Genomic DNA, 19,632 nt, shown 5'->3' on the forward strand with positions numbered 1-19,632 from the left:
TAACACTTTTTGTACCCACAAACTGTGTGTCCAGCTATGCACAGAGCCAACCATGTCCAGCTATGCACAGATTTCTCCATGTCCAGCTATGCACAGATAACTCCATGTCCGGCTACGCACACATTCATTCAATCTCACTCATTTGCATTAGATGTGGATATTCACAAGATTAGGCCAGAGGTACAGTATTCACCATTGTTCCTCTCCCAGGCATGAGAGACCAAGAAACAAGGTAAGATACCTACTCTGCTATTGTGATAATAGAAGGTATATATAAATAAAGAGCACGTGCCCTAGTAACTCTTTTTGTACCCACATACTCTGTGTCCAGCTACGCACAGAGCCAACCATGTCCAGCTACGCACAGATTTCTCCATGTCCAGCTATGCACAGTTAACTCCATGTCCGGCTACGCACACATTCATTCAATCTCACTCATTTGCATTAGATGTGGATACTTACGACATTAGGCCAGAGGTACAGTATTCACCATTGTTCCTCTCCCAGGCATGAGAGACCAAGAAACAAGGTAAGATACCTACTCTGCTATTGTGATAATAGAAGGCATATATAAATAAATGAAGAGCACGTGCCCTAGTAACTCTTTTTGTACCCACAAACTGTGTGTCCAGCTATGAACAGAGCCAACCATGTCCAGCTATGCACAGATTTCTCCATGTCCAGCTATGCACAGATAACTCCATGTCCGGCTACGCACACATTCATTCAAGCTCACTCATTTGCATTTGACCCTTTTAAAAGACTGCCACAGGAAGCTCAGTTTTCAACTTAGAAATTCTATTTCAATATTTAACTGTGCATATATGCTTTCAAGTTCAGCAATTTTGTGCACAGAAAACAAATATCCAGCCAAGGGCAGCACTCTCCATATAAACCTATGGAGACTACTATAACTGCACATATTAACAGAAATATCTGCGTACAGGCAAATTCAAATATGTGCAGGAACAGATAGGAATACATTAAGTCATTTGCTTGAAAGTAGATATTCCTAGAAGATGTTGTAGCATAAACAAAGAATCCTTTTACTCTCATTTATTAACACATTCCTCAATGGGATATGTATGTTTCTGCATTTCAAGGTATGCAGGCATTCACCTCCATCCATCTATACATGGATCGGCTTGGTGGCCTCAAATGGTGTCGGCGAGGGAGACGTCTTGCAGTCTTGAGACACACTCTCAGCTGAAGAAGCAGCACAGGAATACACCAAGGTGTGCAGCGACATTACAAGTATGCAGAAAAAATTCCATAACCCTAAATTCTCTTCTTTCCCGAGGTATGAAAGCAAGAAACAGCAAGATAGATGTAGACTGCAGCATTGCAAAGATATGAAGTATACAGAAACAAGGCCTCTCCACTGTTCCTCTCGCAGGCATGAAAGACCAAGAAACAGGGCGATTGACCTGCACTTCTGCAACTCTCAAAGATGTGGATACTCACGAGATTAGTCCAGAGGTACAGTATTCACCATTGTTCCTCTCCCAGGCATGAGAGACCAAGAAACAAGGTAAGATACCTACTCTGCTGTTGTGTTAATAGAAGACATATATAAATAAATGAAGAGCATGTACTCTTTTAACACTTTTTGTAACCAGATACTGTGTCCAGCTATGCACAGAGCCAACCATGTCCAGCTACGCACAGATTTCTCCATGGCCAGCTATGCACAGATAACTCCATGTCCGGCTACGCACACATTCATTCAATCTGACTCATTTGCATTAGATGTGGATACTCACAAGATTAGGCCAGAGGTACAGTATTCACCATTGTTCCTCTCCCAGGCATGAGAGACCAAGAAACAAGGTAAGATACCTAATCTGCTATTGTGATAATAGAAGGTATATATAAATAAAGAGCACGTGCCCTAGTAACTCTTTTTGTACCCACATACTGTGTCCAGCTATGCACAGAGCCAACCATGTCCAGCTACGCACAGATTTCTCCATGTCCAGCTATGCACAGTTAACTCCATGTCCGGCTACGCACACGTTCATTCAATCTCACTCATTTGCATTAGATGTGGATACTCACAAGATTAGGCCAGAGGTACAGTATTCACCATTGTTCCGCTCCCAGGCATGAGAGACCAAGAAACAAGGTAAGATACCTACTTGCGATAGAAGGCATATATAAATAAATGAAGAACACGTGCCCTAGTAACTCTTTTTGTACCCACAAACTGTGTGTCCAGCTATGAACAGAGCCAACCATGTCCAGCTATGCACAGATTTCTCCATGTCCAGCTATGCACAGATAACTCCATGTCCGGCTACGCACACATTCATTCAATCTCACTCATTTGCATTTGACCCTTTTAAAAGACTGCCACAGGAAGCTCAGTTTTCAACATAGAAATTCTATTTCAATATTTAACTGTGCATATATGCTTTCAAGTTCAGCTATTTTGTGCATAGAAAACAAATATCCAGCCAAGGGCAGCACTCTCCATATAAATCTATGGAGACTACTGTAACTGCACATATTAACAGAAATATCTGCGTACAGGCAAATTCAAATATGTGCAGGAACAGATAGGAATACATTAAGTCATTTTCTTGAAAGTAGATATTCCTAGATGATGTCGTAGTATAAACAAAGAATCCTTTTACTCTCATTTATTAACACATTCCTCAATGGTATATGTATGTTTCTGCATTTCAAGGTATGCAGGCATTCACCTCCATCCATCTATGCATGGATCGGCTTGGTGGCCTCAAATGGTGTCGGCGAGGGAGACGTCTTGCAGTCTTGAGACACACTCTCAGCTGAAGAAGCAGCACAGGAATACACCAAGGTGTGCAGCGACATTACAAGTATGTAGAAAAAATTCCATAACCCTAAATTCTCTTCTTTCCCGAGGTATGAAAGCAAGAAACAGCAAGATAGATGTAGACTGCAGCATTGCAAAGATATGAAGTATACAGAAACAAGGCCTCTCCACTGTTCCTCTCGCAGGCATGAAAGACCAAGAAACAGGGCGATTGACCTGCACTTCTGCAACTCTCAAAGATGTGGATACTCACAAGATTAGGCCAGAGGTACAGTATTCACCATTGTTCCTCTCCCAGGCATGAGAGACCAAGAAACAAGGTAAGATACCTACTCTGCTATTGTGATAATAGAAGGTATATATAAATAAAGAGCACGCGCCCTAGTAACTCTTTTTGTACCCACATACTCTGTGTCCAGCTACGCACAGAGCCAACCATGTCCAGCTATGCACAGATTTCTCCATGTCCAGCTATGCACAGTTAACTCCATGTCCGGCTACACACACATTCATTCCATCTGACTCATTTGCATTAGATGTGGATACTCACGAGATTAGGCCAGAGGTACAGTATTCACCATTGTTCCTCTCCCAGGCATGAGAGACCAAGAAACAAGGTAAGATACCTACTCTGCTATTGTGATAATAGAAGGCATATATAAATAAATGAACAGCACGTTCCCTAGTAACACTTTTTGTACCCACAAACTGTGTGTCCAGCTATGCACAGAGCTAACCATGTCCAGCTATGCACAGATTTCTCCATGTCCAGCTATGCACAGATAACTCCATGTCCGGCTACGCACACATTCATTCAATCTCACTCATTTGCATTTGACCCTTTTAAAAGACTGCCACAGGAAGCTCAGTTTTCAACTTAGAAATTCTACTTCAATATTTAGCTGTGCATATATGCTTTCAAGTTCAGCTATTTTGTGCACAGAAGCAAATATCCAGCCAAGGGCAGTACTCTCCATATAAACCTATGGAGACTACCATAACTGCACATATTAACAGAAATTTCTGCGTGCAGGCAAATTCAAATATGTGTAGGAACAGATAGGAATACATTAAGTCATTTGCTTGAAAGTAGATATTCCTAGATGATGTCGTAGTATAAACAAAGAATCTTTTATGCTCATTTATTAACACATTCCTCAATGGGATATGTATGTTTCTGCATTTCAAGTTATGCAGGCATTCACCTCCATCCATCTATGCATGGATCGGCTTGGTGGCCTCAAATGGTGTCGGCGAGGGAGACGTCTTGCAGTCTTGAGACACACTCTCAGCTGAAGAAGCAGCACAGGAATACACCAAGGTGTGCAGCGACATTACAAGTATGCAGAAAAAATTCCATAACCCTAAGTTCTCTTCTTTCCCGAGGTATGAAAGCAAGAAACAGCAAGATAGATGTAGACTGCAGCATTGCAAAGACATGAAGTATACAGAAACAAGGCCTCTCCACTGTTGCTCTCGCAGGCATGAAAGACGAAGAAACAGGGCTATTGACCTGCACTTCTGCAACTCTCAAAGATGTGGATATTCACGAGATTAGTCCAGAGGTACAGTATTCACCATTGTTCATCTCCCAGGCATGAGAGACCAAGAAACAAGGTAAGATACCTACTCTGCTGTTGTGTTAATAGAAGACATATATAAATAAATGTAGAGCATGTACTCTAGTAACACTTTTTGTAACCACATACTCTGTGTCCAGCTATGCACAGAGCCAACCCTGTCCAGCTACGCACAGATTTCTCCATGGCCAGCTATGCACAGATAACTCCATGTCCGGCTATGCACACATTCATTCAATCTGACTCATTTGCATTAGATGTGGATACTCACAAGATTAGGCCAGAGGTACAGTATTCACCATTGTTCCTCTCCCAGGCATGAGAGACCAAGAAACAAGGTAAGATACCTACTCTGCTATTGTGATAATAGAAGGTATATATAAATAAAGAGCACGTGCCCTAGTAACTCTTTTTGTACCCACATACTGTGTCCAGCTATGCACAGAGCCAACCATGTCCAGCTACGCACAGATTTCTCCATGTCCAGCTATGCACAGTTAACTCCATGTCCGGCTACGCACACGTTCATTCAATCTCACTCATTTGCATTAGATGTGGATACTCACGAGATTAGGCCAGAGGTACAGTATTCACCATTGTTCCGCTCCCAGGCATGAGAAACCAAGAAACAAGGTAAAATAGCTACTCTGCTATTCTGATAATAGAAGGCATATATAAATAAATGAAGAGCACGTGCCCTAGTAACTCTTTTTGTACCCACAAACTGTGTGTCCAGCTATGAACAGAGCCAACCATGTCCAGCTATGCACAGATTTCTACATGTCCAGCTATGCACAGATAACTCCATGTCCGGCTACGCACACATTCATTCAATCTCACTCATTTGCATTTGACCCTTTTAAAAGACTGCCACAGGAAGCTCAGTTTTCAACTTAGAAATTCTATTTCAATATTTAACTGTGCATATATGCTTTCAAGTTCAGCTATTTTGTGCACAGAAAACAAATATCCAGCCAAGGGCAGCACTCTCCATATAAACCTATGGAGACTACTGTAACTGCACATATTAACAGAAATATCTGCGTACAGGCAAATTCAAATATGTGCAGGAACAGATAGGAATACATTAAGTCATTTGCTTGAAAGTAGATATTCCTAGATGATGTCGTAGTATAAACAAAGAATCCTTTTACTCTCATTTATTAACACATTCCTCAATGGGATATGTATGTTTCTGCATTTCAAGGTATGCAGGCATTCACCTCCATCCATCTATGCATGGATCGGCTTGGTGGCCTCAAATGGTGTCGGCGAGGGAGACGTCTTGCAGTCTTGAGACACACTCTCAGCTGAAGAAGCAGCACAGGAATACAGCAAGGTGTGCAGCGACATTACAAGTATGTAGAAAAAATTCCATAACCCTAAGTTCTCTTCTTTCCCGAGGTATGAAAGCAAGAAACAGCAAGATAGATGTAGACTGCAGCATTGCAAAGATATGAAGTATACAGAAACAAGGCCTCTCCACTGTTCCTCTCGCAGGCATGAAAGACCAAGAAACAGGGCGATTGACCTGCACTTCTGCAATCTCAAAGATGTGGATACTCACAAGATTAGGCCAGAGGTACAGTATTCACCATTGTTCCTCTCCCAGGCATGAGAGACCAAGAAACAAGGTAAGATACCTACTCTGCTGTTGTGTTAATAGAAGACATATATAAATAAATGAAGAGCATGTACCCTAGTAACACTTTTTGTAACCACATACTCTGTGTCCAGCTATGCACAGAGCCAACCATGTACATCTAAGCACAGATTTCTCCATGGCCAGCTATGCACAGATAACTCCATGTCCGGCTATGCACACATTCATTCCATCTGACTCATTTGCATTAGATGTGGATACTCACAGGATTAGGCCAGAGGTACAGTATTCACCATTGTTCCTCTCCCAGGCATGAGAGACCAAGAAACAAGGTAAGATACCTACTCTGCTATTGTGATAATAGAAGGCATACATAAATAAATGAACCGCACGTGCCCTAGTAACACTTTTTGTACCCACAAACTGTGTGTCCAGCTATGCACAGAGCCAACCATGTCCAGCTATGCACAGATTTCTCCATGTCCAGCTATGCACAGATAACTCCATGTCCGGCTACGCACACATTCATTCAATCTCACTCATTTGCATTAGATGTGGATATTCACAAGATTAGGCCAGAGGTACAGTATTCACCATTGTTCCTCTCCCAGGCATGAGAGACCAGGAAACAAGGTAAGATACCTACTCTGCTATTGTGATAATAGAAGGTATATATAAATAAAGAGCACGTGCCCTAGTAACTCTTTTTGTACCCACATACTCTGTGTCCAGCTACGCACAGAGCCAACCATGTCCAGCTACGCACAGATTTCTCCATGTCCAGCTATGCACAGTTAACTCCATGTCCGGCTACGCACACATTCATTCAATCTCACTCATTTGCATTAGATGTGGATACTTACGACATTAGGCCAGAGGTACAGTATTCACCATTGTTCCTCTCCCAGGCATGAGAGACCAAGAAACAAGGTAAGATACCTACTCTGCTATTGTGATAATAGAAGGCATATATAAATAAATGAAGAGCACGTGCCCTAGTAACTCTTTTTGTACCCACAAACTGTGTGTCCAGCTATGAACAGAGCCAACCATGTCCAGCTATGCACAGATTTCTCCATGTCCAGCTATGCACAGATAACTCCATGTCCGGCTACGCACACATTCATTCAAGCTCACTCATTTGCATTTGACCCTTTTAAAAGACTGCCACAGGAAGCTCAGTTTTCAACTTAGAAATTCTATTTCAATATTTAACTGTGCATATATGCTTTCAAGTTCAGCAATTTTGTGCACAGAAAACAAATATCCAGCCAAGGGCAGCACTCTCCATATAAACCTATGGAGACTACTATAACTGCACATATTAACAGAAATATCTGCGTACAGGCAAATTCAAATATGTGCAGGAACAGATAGGAATACATTAAGTCATTTGCTTGAAAGTAGATATTCCTAGAAGATGTTGTAGCATAAACAAAGAATCCTTTTACTCTCATTTATTAACACATTCCTCAATGGGATATGTATGTTTCTGCATTTCAAGGTATGCAGGCATTCACCTCCATCCATCTATACATGGATCGGCTTGGTGGCCTCAAATGGTGTCGGCGAGGGAGACGTCTTGCAGTCTTGAGACACACTCTCAGCTGAAGAAGCAGCACAGGAATACACCAAGGTGTGCAGCGACATTACAAGTATGCAGAAAAAGTTCCATAACCCTAAGTTCTCTTCTTTCCCGAGGTATGAAAACAAGAAACAGCAAGATAGATGTAGACTGCAGCATTGCAAAGATATGAAGTATACAGAAACAAGGCCTCTCCACTGTTGCTCTCGCAGGCATGAAAGACGAAGAAACAGGGCGATTGACCTGCACTTCTGCAACTCTCAAAGATGTGGATACTCACGAGATTAGTCCAGAGGTACAGTATTCACCATTGTTCATCTCCCAGGCATGAGAGATCAAGAAACAAGGTAAGATACCTACTCTGCTGTTGTGTTAATAGAAGAAATATATAAATAAATGTAGAGCATGTACTCTAGTAACACTTTTTGTAACCACATACTCTGTGTCCAGCTATGCACAGAGCCAACCATGTCCAGCTACGCACAGATTTCTCCATGGCCAGCTATGCACAGATAACTCCATGTCCGGCTATGCACACATTCATTCAATCTGACTCATTTGCATTAGATGTGGATACTCACAAGATTAGGCCAGAGGTACAGTATTCACCATTGTTCCTCTCCCAGGCATGAGAGACCAAGAAACAAGGTAAGATACCTTCTCTGCTATTGTGATAATAGAAGGTATATATAAATAAAGAGCACGTGCCCTAGTAACTCTTTTTGTACCCACATACTGTGTCCAGCTATGCACAGAGCCAACCATGTCCAGCTACGCACAGATTTCTCCATGTCCAGCTATGCACAGTTAACTCCATGTCCGGCTACGCACACGTTCATTCAATCTCACTCATTTGCATTAGATGTGGATACTCACAAGATTAGGCCAGAGGTACAGTATTCACCATTGTTCCGCTCCCAGGCATGAGAGACCAAGAAACAAGGTAAGATACCTACTTGCGATAGAAAGCATATATAAATAAATGAAGAACACATGCCCTAGTAACTCTTTTTGTACCCACAAACTGTATGTCCAGCTATGCACAGAGCCAACCATGTCCAACTATGCACAGATTTCTCCATGTCCAGCTATGCACAGATAACTCCATGTCCGGTTACGCACACATTCATTCAATCTCACTCATTTGCATTTGACCCTTTTAAAAGACTGCCACAGGAAGCTCAGTTTTCAACTTAGAAATTCTTTTTCAATATTTAGCTGTGCATATATGCTTTCAAGTTCAGCTATTTTGTGCACAGAAAACAAATATCCAGCCAAGGGCAGCACTCTCCATATAAATCTTTGGAGACTACTATAACTGCACATATTAACAGAAATTTCTGCGTGCAGGCAAATTCAAATATGTGCAGGAGCAGATAGGAATACATTAAGTCATTTGCTTGAAAGTAGATATTCCTAGATGATGTCGTAGTATAAACAAAGAATCCTTTTATGCTCATTTATTAACACATTCCTCAATGGGATATGTATGTTTCTGCATTTCAAGGTATGCAGGCATTCACCTCCATCCATCTATGCATGGATCGGCTTGGTGGCCTCAAATGGTGTAGGCGAGGGAGACGTCTTGCAGTCTTGAGACACACTCTCAGCTCAAGAAGCAGCACAGGAATACACCAAGGTGTGCAGCGACATTACAAGTAAGCAGAAAAAATTCCATAACCCTAAGTTCTCTTCTTTCCCGAGGTATGAAAGCAAGAAACAGCAAGATATATGTAGACTGCAGCCTTGCAAAGATATGAAGTATACAGAAACAAGGCCTCTCCACTCTTCCTCTCGCAGGTATGAAAGACCAAGAAACAGGGCGATTGACCTGCACTTCTGCAACTCTCAAAGATGTGGATACTCACGAGATTAGTCCAGAGGTACAGTATTCACCATTGTTCCTCTCCCAGGCATGAGAGACCAAGAAACAAGGTAAGATACCTACTCTGCTATTGTGATAATAGAAGGTATATATAAATAAAGAGCACGCGCCCTAGTAACTCTTTTTGTACCCACATACTCTGTGTCCAGCTACGCACAGAGCCAACCATGTCCAGCTATGCACAGATTTCTCCATGTCCAGCTATGCACAGTTAACTCCATGTCCGGCTACACACACATTCATTCCATCTGACTCATTTGCATTAGATGTGGATACTCACGAGATTAGGCCAGAGGTACAGTATTCACCATTGTTCCTCTCCCAGGCATGAGAGACCAAGAAACAAGGTAAGATACCTACTCTGCTATTGTGATAATAGAAGGCATATATAAATAAATGAACAGCACGTTCCCTAGTAACACTTTTTGTACCCACAAACTGTGTGTCCAGCTATGCACAGAGCTAACCATGTCCAGCTATGCACAGATTTCTCCATGTCCAGCTATGCACAGTTAACTCCATGTCCGGCTACACACACATTCATTCCATCTGACTCATTTGCATTTGACCCTTTTAAAAGACTGCCACAGGAAGCTCAGTTTTCAACTTAGAAATTCTACTTCAATATTTAGCTGTGCATATATGCTTTCAAGTTCAGCTATTTTGTGCACAGAAGCAAATATCCAGCCAAGGGCAGTACTCTCCATATAAACCTATGGAGACTACCATAACTGCACATATTAACAGAAATTTCTGCGTGCAGGCAAATTCAAATATGTGTAGGAACAGATAGGAATACATTAAGTCATTTGCTTGAAAGTAGATATTCCTAGATGATGTCGTAGTATAAACAAAGAATCTTTTATGCTCATTTCTTAACACATTCCTCAATGGGATATGTATGTTTCTGCATTTCAAGTTATGCAGGCATTCACCTCCATCCATCTATGCATGGATCGGCTTGGTGGCCTCAAATGGTGTCGGCGAGGGAGACGTCTTGCAGTCTTGAGACACACTCTCAGCTGAAGAAGCAGCACAGGAATACAACAAGGTGTGCAGCGACATTACAAGTATGCAGAAAAAATTCCATAACCCTAAGTTCTCTTCTTTCCCGAGGTATGAAAGCAAGAAACAGCAAGATAGTTATAGACTGCAGCATTGCAAAGATATGAAGTATACAGAAACAAGGCCTCTCCACTGTTGCTCTCGCAGGCATGAAAGACGAAGAAACAGGGCTATTGACCTGCACTTCTGCAACTCTCAAAGATGTGGATATTCACGAGATTAGTCCAGAGGTACAGTATTCACCATTGTTCATCTCCCAGGCATGAGAGACCAAGAAACAAGGTAAGATACCTACTCTGCTGTTGTGTTAATAGAAGACATATATAATCAAATGTAGAGCATGTACTCTAGTAACACTTTTTGTAACCACATACTCTGTGTCCAGCTATGCACAGAGCCAACCCTGTCCAGCTACGCACAGATTTCTCCATGGCCAGCTATGCACAGATAACTCCATGTCCGGCTATGCACACATTCATTCAATCTGACTCTTTTGCATTAGATGTGGATACTCACAAGATTAGGCCAGAGGTACAGTATTCACCATTGTTCCTCTCCCAGGCATGAGAGACCAAGAAACAAGGTAAGATACCTACTCTGCTATTGTGATAATAGAAGGTATATATAAATAAAGAGCACGTGCCCTAGTAACTCTTTTTGTACCCACATACTGTGTCCAGCTATGCACAGAGCCAACCATGTCCAGCTACGCACAGATTTCTCCATGTCCAGCTATGCACAGTTAACTCCATGTCCGGCTACGCACACGTTCATTCAATCTCACTCATTTGCATTAGATGTGGATACTCACAAGATTAGGCCAGAGGTACAGTATTCACCATTGTTCCGCTCCCAGGCATGAGAAACCAAGAAACAAGGTAAGATACCTACTTGCGATAGAAGGCATATATAAATAAATGAAGAACACGTGCCCTAGTAACTCTTTTTGTACCCACAAACTGTGTGTCCAGCTATGCACAGAGCCAACCATGTCCAGCTACGCACAGATTTCTCCATGTCCAGCTATGCACAGTTAACTCCATGTCCGGCTACGCACACATTCATTCAATCTCACTCATTTGCATTTGACCCTTTTAAAAGACTGCCACAGGAAGCTCAGTTTTCAACTTAGAAATTCTATTTCAATATTTAGCTGTGCATATATGCTTTCAAGTTCAGCTATTTTGTGCACAGAAAACAAATATCCAGCCAAGGGCAGCACTCTCCATATAAACCTATGGAGACTACTATAACTGCACATATTAACAGAAATTTCTGTGTGCAGGCAAATTCAAATATGTGCAGGAACAGATAGGAATACATTAAGTCATTTGCTTGAAAGTAGATATTCCTAGATGATGTCGTAGTATAAACAAAGAATCCTTTTACTCTCATTTATTAACACATTCCTCAATGGGATATGTATGTTTCTGCATTTCAAGGTATGCAGGCATTCACCTCCATCCATCTATGCATGGATCGGCTTGGTGGCCTCAAATGGTGTCGGCGAGGGAGACGTCCTGCAGTCTTGAGACACACTCTCAGCTGAAGAAGCAGCACAGGAATACACCAAGGTGTGCAGCGACATTACAAGTATGCAGAACAAATTCCAAAACCCTAAGTTCTCTTCTTTCCCGAGGTATGAAAGCAAGAAACAGCAAGATAGATGTAGACTGCAGCATTGCAAAGATATGAAGTATACAGAAACAAGGCCTCTCCACTGTTGCTCTCGCAGGCATGAAAGACGAAGAAACAGGGCTATTGACCTGCACTTCTGCAACTCTCAAAGATGTGGATACTCTTGAGATTAGTCCAGAGGTACAGTATTCACCATTGTTCCTCTCCCAGGCATGAGAGACCAAGAAACAAGGTAAGATACCTACTCTGCTGTTGTGTTAATAGAAGACATATATAAATAAATGAAGAGAATGTACTCTAGTAACACTTTTTGTAACCACATACTCTGTGTCCAGCTATGCACAGAGCCAACCATGTCCAGCTACGCACAGATTTCTCCATGGCCAGCTATGCACAGATAACTACATGTCCGGCTATGCACACAGTCATTCAATCTGACTCATTTGCATTAGATGTGGATACTCACAAGATTAGGCCAGAGGTACAGTATTCACCATTGTTCCTCTCCCAGGCATGAGAGACCAAGAAACAAGGTAAGATACCTACTCTGCTATTGTGATAATAGAAGGTATATATAAATAAAGAGCACGTGCCCTAGTAACTCTTTTTGTACCCACAAACTGTGTGTGCAGCTATGAACAGAGCCAACCATGTCCAGCTATGCACAGATTTCTCCATGTCCAGCTATGCACAGACAACTCCATGTCCGGCTACGCACACATTCATTCAATCTCACTCATTTGCATTTGACCCTTTTAAAAGACTGCCACAGGAAGCTCAGTTTTCAACTTAGAAATTCTATTTCAATATTTAGCTGTGCATATATGTTTTCAAGTTCAGCTATTTTGTGCACAGAAAACAAATATCCAGCCAAGGGGAGAACTCTCCATATAAACCTATGGAGACTACTATAACTGCACACATTAACAGAAATGTCTGCATGCAGGCAAATTCAAATATGTGCAGGAACAGATAGGAATACATTACGTCATTTGCTTGAAAGTAGATATTCCTAGATGATGTCATAGTATACACAAAGAATCCTTTTATGCTCATTTATTAACACATTCCTCAATGGGAGATGTATGTTTCTGCATTTCAAGGTATACAGGCATTCACCTCCATCCATCTATGCATGGATCGGCTTGGTGGCCTCAAATGGTGTCGGCGAGGGAGACGTCTTGCAGTCTTGAGACACACTCTCAGCTGAAGAAGCAGCACAGGAATACACCAAGGTGTGCAGCGACATTACAAGTATGCAGAAAAAATTCCATAACCCTAAATTCTCTTCTTTCCCGAGGTATGAAAGCAAGAAACAGCAAGATAGATGTAGACTGCAGCATTGCAAAGATATGAAGTATACAGAAACAAGGCCTCTCCACTGTTCCTCTCGCAGGCATGAAAGACCAAGAAACAGGGCGATTGACCTGCACTTCTGCAACTCTCAAAGATGTGGATACTCACGAGATTAGTCCAGAGGTACAGTATTCACCATTGTTCCTCTCCCAGGCATGAGAGACCAAGAAACAAGGTAAGATACCTACTCTGCTGTTGTGTTAATAGAAGACATATATAAATAAATGAAGAGCATGTACTCTTTTAACACTTTTTGTAACCAGATACTGTGTCCAGCTATGCACAGAGCCAACCATGTCCAGCTACGCACAGATTTCTCCATGGCCAGCTATGCACAGATAACTCCATGTCCGGCTACGCACACATTCATTCAATCTGACTCATTTGCATTATATGTGGATACTCACAAGATTAGGCCAGAGGTACAGTATTCACCATTGTTCCTCTCCCAGGCATGAGAGACCAAGAAACAAGGTAAGATACCTAATCTGCTATTGTGATAATAGAAGGTATATATAAATAAAGAGCACATGCCCTAGTAACTCTTTTTGTACCCACATACTGTGTCCAGCTATGCACAGAGCCAACCATGTCCAGCTACGCACAGATTTCTCCATGTCCAGCTATGCACAGTTAACTCCATGTCCGGCTACGCACACGTTCATTCAATCTCACTCATTTGCATTAGATGTGGATACTCACAAGATTAGGCCAGAGGTACAGTATTCACCATTGTTCCGCTCCCAGGCATGAGAGACCAAGAAACAAGGTAAGATACCTACTTGCGATAGAAGGCATATATAAATAAATGAAGAACACGTGCCCTAGTAACTCTTTTTGTACCCACAAACTGTGTGTCCAGCTATGAACAGAGCCAACCATGTCCAGCTATGCACAGATTTCTCCATGTCCAGCTATGCACAGATAACTCCATGTCCGGCTACGCACACATTCATTCAATCTCACTCATTTGCATTTGACCCTTTTAAAAGACTGCCACTGGAAGCTCAGTTTTCAACATAGAAATTATATTTCAATATTTAACTGTGCATATATGCTTTCAAGTTCAGCTATTTTGTGCACAGAAAACAAATATCCAGCCAAGGGCAGCACTCTCCATATAAATCTATGGAGACTACTGTAACTGCACATATTAACAGAAATATCTGCGTACAGGCAAATTCAAATATGTGCAGGAACAGATAGGAATACATTAAGTCATTTTCTTGAAAGTAGATATTCCTAGATGATGTCGTAGTATAAACAAAGAATCCTTTTACTCTCATTTATTAACACATTCCTCAATGGGATATGTATGTTTCTGCATTTCAAGGTATGCAGGCATTCACCTCCATCCATCTATGCATGGATCGGCTTGGTGGCCTCAAATGGTGTCGGCGAGGGAGACGTCTTGCAGTCTTGAGACACACTCTCAGCTGAAGAAGCAGCACAGGAATACACCAAGGTGTGCAGCGACATTACAAGTATGTAGAAAAAATTCCATAACCCTAAGTTCTCTTCTTTCCCGAGGTATGAAAGCAAGAAACAGCAAGATAGATGTAGACTGCAGCATTGCAAAGATATGAAGTATACAGAAACAAGGCCTTTCCACTGTTCCTCTCGCAGGCATGAAAGACCAAGAAACAGGGCGATTGACCTGCACTTCTGCAACTCTCAAAGATGTGGATACTCACAAGATTAGGCCAGAGGTACAGTATTCACCATTGTTCCTCTCCCAGGCATGAGAGACCAAGAAACAAGGTAAGATACCTACTCTGCTATTGTGATAATAGAAGGTATATATAAATAAAGAGCATGCGCCCTAGTAACTCTTTTTGTACCCACATACTCTGTGTCCAGCTACGCACAGAGCCAACCATGTCCAGCTATGCACAGATTTCTCCATGTCCAGCTATGCACAGTTAACTCCATGTCCGGCTACACACACATTCATTCCATCTGACTCATTTGCATTAGATGTGGATACTCACGAGATTAGGCCAGAGGTACAGTATTCACCATTGTTCCTCTCCCAGGCATGAGAGACCAAGAAACAAGGTAAGATACCTACTCTGCTATTGTGATAATAGAAGGCATATATAAATAAATGAACAGCACGTTCCCTAGTAACACTTTTTGTACCCACAAACTGTGTGTCCAGCTATGCACAGAGCTAACCATGTCCAGCTATGCACAGATTTCTCCATGTCCAGCTATGCACAGATAACTCCATGTCCGGCTACGCACACATTCATTCAATCTCACTCATTTGCATTTGACCCTTTTAAAAGACTGCCACAGGAAGCTCAGTTTTCAACTTAGAAATTCTACTTCAATATTTAGCTGTGCATATATGCTTTCAAGTTCAGCTATTTTGTGCACAGAAGCAAATATCCAGCCAAGGGCAGTACTCTCCATATAAACCTATGGAGACTACCATAACTGCACATATTAACAGAAATTTCTGCGTGCAGGCAAATTCAAATATGTGTAGGAACAGATAGGAATACATTAAGTCATTTGCTTGAAAGTAGATATTCCTAGATGATGTCGTAGTATAAACAAAGACTCTTTTATGCTCATTTATTAACACATTCCTCAATGGGATATGTATGTTTCTGCATTTCAAGTTATGCAGGCATTCACCTCCATCCATCTATGCATGGATCGGCTTGGTGGCCTCAAATGGTGTCGGCGAGGGAGACGTCTTGCAGTCTTGAGACACACTCTCAGCTGAAGAAGCAGCACAGGAATACACCAAGGTGTGCAGCGACATTACAAGTATGCAGAAAAAATTCCATAACCCTAAGTTCTCTTCTTTCCCGAGGTATGAAAGCAAGAAACAGCAAGATAGATGTAGACTGCAGCATTGCAAAGATATGAAGTATACAGAAACAAGGCCTCTCCACTGTTGCTCTCGCAGGCATGAAAGACGAAGAAACAGGGCTATTGACCTGCACTTCTGCAACTCTCAAAGATGTGGATATTCACGAGATTAGTCCAGAGGTACAGTATTCACCATTGTTCATCTCCCAGGCATGAGAGACCAAGAAACAAGGTAAGATACCTACTCTGCTGTTGTGTTAATAGAAGACATATATAAATAAATGTAGAGCATGTACTCTAGTAACACTTTTTGTAACCACATACTCTGTGTCCAGCTATGCACAGAGCCAACCCTGTCCAGCTACGCACAGATTTCTCCATGGCCAGCTATGCACAGATAACTCCATGTCCGGCTATGCACACATTCATTCAATCTGACTCATTTGCATTAGATGTGGATACTCACAAGATTAGGCCAGAGGTACAGTATTCACCATTGTTCCTCTCCCAGGCATGAGAGACCAAGAAACAAGGTAAGATACCTACTCTGCTATTGTGATAATAGAAGGTATATATAAATAAAGAGCACGTGCCCTAGTAACTCTTTTTGTACCCACATACTGTGTCCAGCTATGCACAGAGCCAACCATGTCCAGCTACGCACAGATTTCTCCATGTCCAGCTATGCACAGTTAACTCCATGTCCGGCTACGCACACGTTCATTCAATCTCACTCATTTGCATTAGATGTGGATACTCACGAGATTAGGCCAGAGGTACAGTATTCACCATTGTTCCGCTCCCAGGCATGAGAAACCAAGAAACAAGGTAAAATAGCTACTCTGCTATTCTGATAATAGAAGGCATATATAAATAAATGAAGAGCACGTGCCCTAGTAACTCTTTTTGTACCCACAAACTGTGTGTCCAGCTATGAACAGAGCCAACCATGTCCAGCTATGCACAGATTTCTACATGTCCAGCTATGCACAGATAACTCCATGTCCGGCTACGCACACATTCATTCAATCTCACTCATTTGCATTTGACCCTTTTAAAAGACTGCCACAGGAAGCTCAGTTTTCAATTTAGAAATTCTATTTCAATATTTAACTGTGCATATATGCTTTCAAGTTCAGCTATTTTGTGCACAGAAAACAAATATCCAGCCAAGGGCAGCACTCTCCATATAAACCTATGGAGACTACTGTAACTGCACATATTAACAGAAATATCTGCGTACAGGCAAATTCAAATATGTGCAGGAACAGATAGGAATACATTAAGTCATTTGCTTGAAAGTAGATATTCCTAGATGATGTCGTAGTATAAACAAACAATCCTTTTACTCTCATTTATTAACACATTCCTCAATGGGATATGTATGTTTCTGCATTTCAAGGTATGCAGGCATTCACCTCCATCCATCTATGCATGGATCGGCTTGGTGGCCTCAAATGGTGTCGGCGAGGGAGACGTCTTGCAGTCTTGAGACACACTCTCAGCTGAAGAAGCAGCACAGGAATACAGCAAGGTGTGCAGCGACATTACAAGTATGTAGAAAAAATTCCATAACCCTAAGTTCTCTTCTTTCCCGAGGTATGAAAGCAAGAAACAGCAAGATAGATGTAGACTGCAGCATTGCAAAGATATGAAGTATACAGAAACAAGGCCTCTCCACTGTTCCTCTCGCAGGCATGAAAGACCAAGAAACAGGGCGATTGACCTGCACTTCTGCAATCTCAAAGATGTGGATACTCACAAGATTAGGCCAGAGGTACAGTATTCACCATTGTTCCTCTCCCAGGCATGAGAGACCAAGAAACAAGGTAAGATACCTACTCTGCTGTTGTGTTAATAGAAGACATATATAAATAAATGAAGAGCATGTACCCTAGTAACACTTTTTGTAACCACATACTCTGTGTCCAGCTATGCACAGAGCCAACCATGTACATCTAAGCACAGATTTCTCCATGTCCGGCTATGCACACATTCATTCCATCTGACTCATTTGCATTAGATGTGGATACTCACAGGATTAGGCCAGAGGTACAGTATTCACCATTGTTCCTCTCCCAGGCATGAGAGACCAAGAAACAAGGTAAGATACCTACTCTGCTATTGTGATAATAGAAGGCATACATAAATAAATGAACCGCACGTGCCCTAGTAACACTTTTTGTACCCACAAACTGTGTGTCCAGCTATGCACAGAGCCAACCATGTCCAGCTATGCACAGATTTCTCCATGTCCAGCTATGCACAGATAACTCCATGTCCGGCTACGCACACATTCATTCAATCTCACTCATTTGCATTAGATGTGGATATTCACAAGATTAGGCCAGAGGTACAGTATTCACCATTGTTCCTCTCCCAGGCATGAGAGACCAAGAAACAAGGTAAGATACCTACTCTGCTATTGTGATAATAGAAGGTATATATAAATAAAGAGCACGTGCCCTAGTAACTCTTTTTGTACCCACATACTCTGTGTCCAGCTACGCACAGAGCCAACCATGTCCAGCTACGCACAGATTTCTCCATGTCCAGCTATGCACAGTTAACTCCATGTCCGGCTACGCACACATTCATTCAATCTCACTCATTTGCATTAGATGTGGATACTTACGACATTAGGCCAGAGGTACAGTATTCACCATTGTTCCTCTCCCAGGCATGAGAGACCAAGAAACAAGGTAAGATACCTACTCTGCTATTGTGATAATAGAAGGCATATATAAATAAATGAAGAGCACGTGCCCTAGTAACTCTTTTTGTACCCACAAACTGTGTGTCCAGCTATGAACAGAGCCAACCATGTCCAGCTATGCACAGATTTCTCCATGTCCAGCTATGCACAGATAACTCCATGTCCGGCTACGCACACATTCATTCAAGCTCACTCATTTGCATTTGACCCTTTTAAAAGACTGCCACAGGAAGCTCAGTTTTCAACTTAGAAATTCTATTTCAATATTTAACTGTGCATATATGCTTTCAAGTTCAGCAATTTTGTGCACAGAAAACAAATATCCAGCCAAGGGCAGCACTCTCCATATAAACCTATGGAGACTACTATAACTGCACATATTAACAGAAATATCTGCGTACAGGCAAATTCAAATATGTGCAGGAACAGATAGGAATACATTAAGTCATTTGCTTGAAAGTAGATATTCCTAGAAGATGTTGTAGCATAAACAAAGAATCCTTTTACTCTCATTTATTAACACATTCCTCAATGGGATATGTATGTTTCTGCATTTCAAGGTATGCAGGCATTCACCTCCA

This window comes from Ambystoma mexicanum, chromosome 12 (genome assembly GCF_040938575.1).
Source record: "Ambystoma mexicanum isolate Mex_15411 chromosome 12, UKY_AmexF1_1, whole genome shotgun sequence".
In the NCBI taxonomy this organism is placed as follows: Eukaryota; Metazoa; Chordata; class Amphibia; order Caudata; family Ambystomatidae; genus Ambystoma; species Ambystoma mexicanum.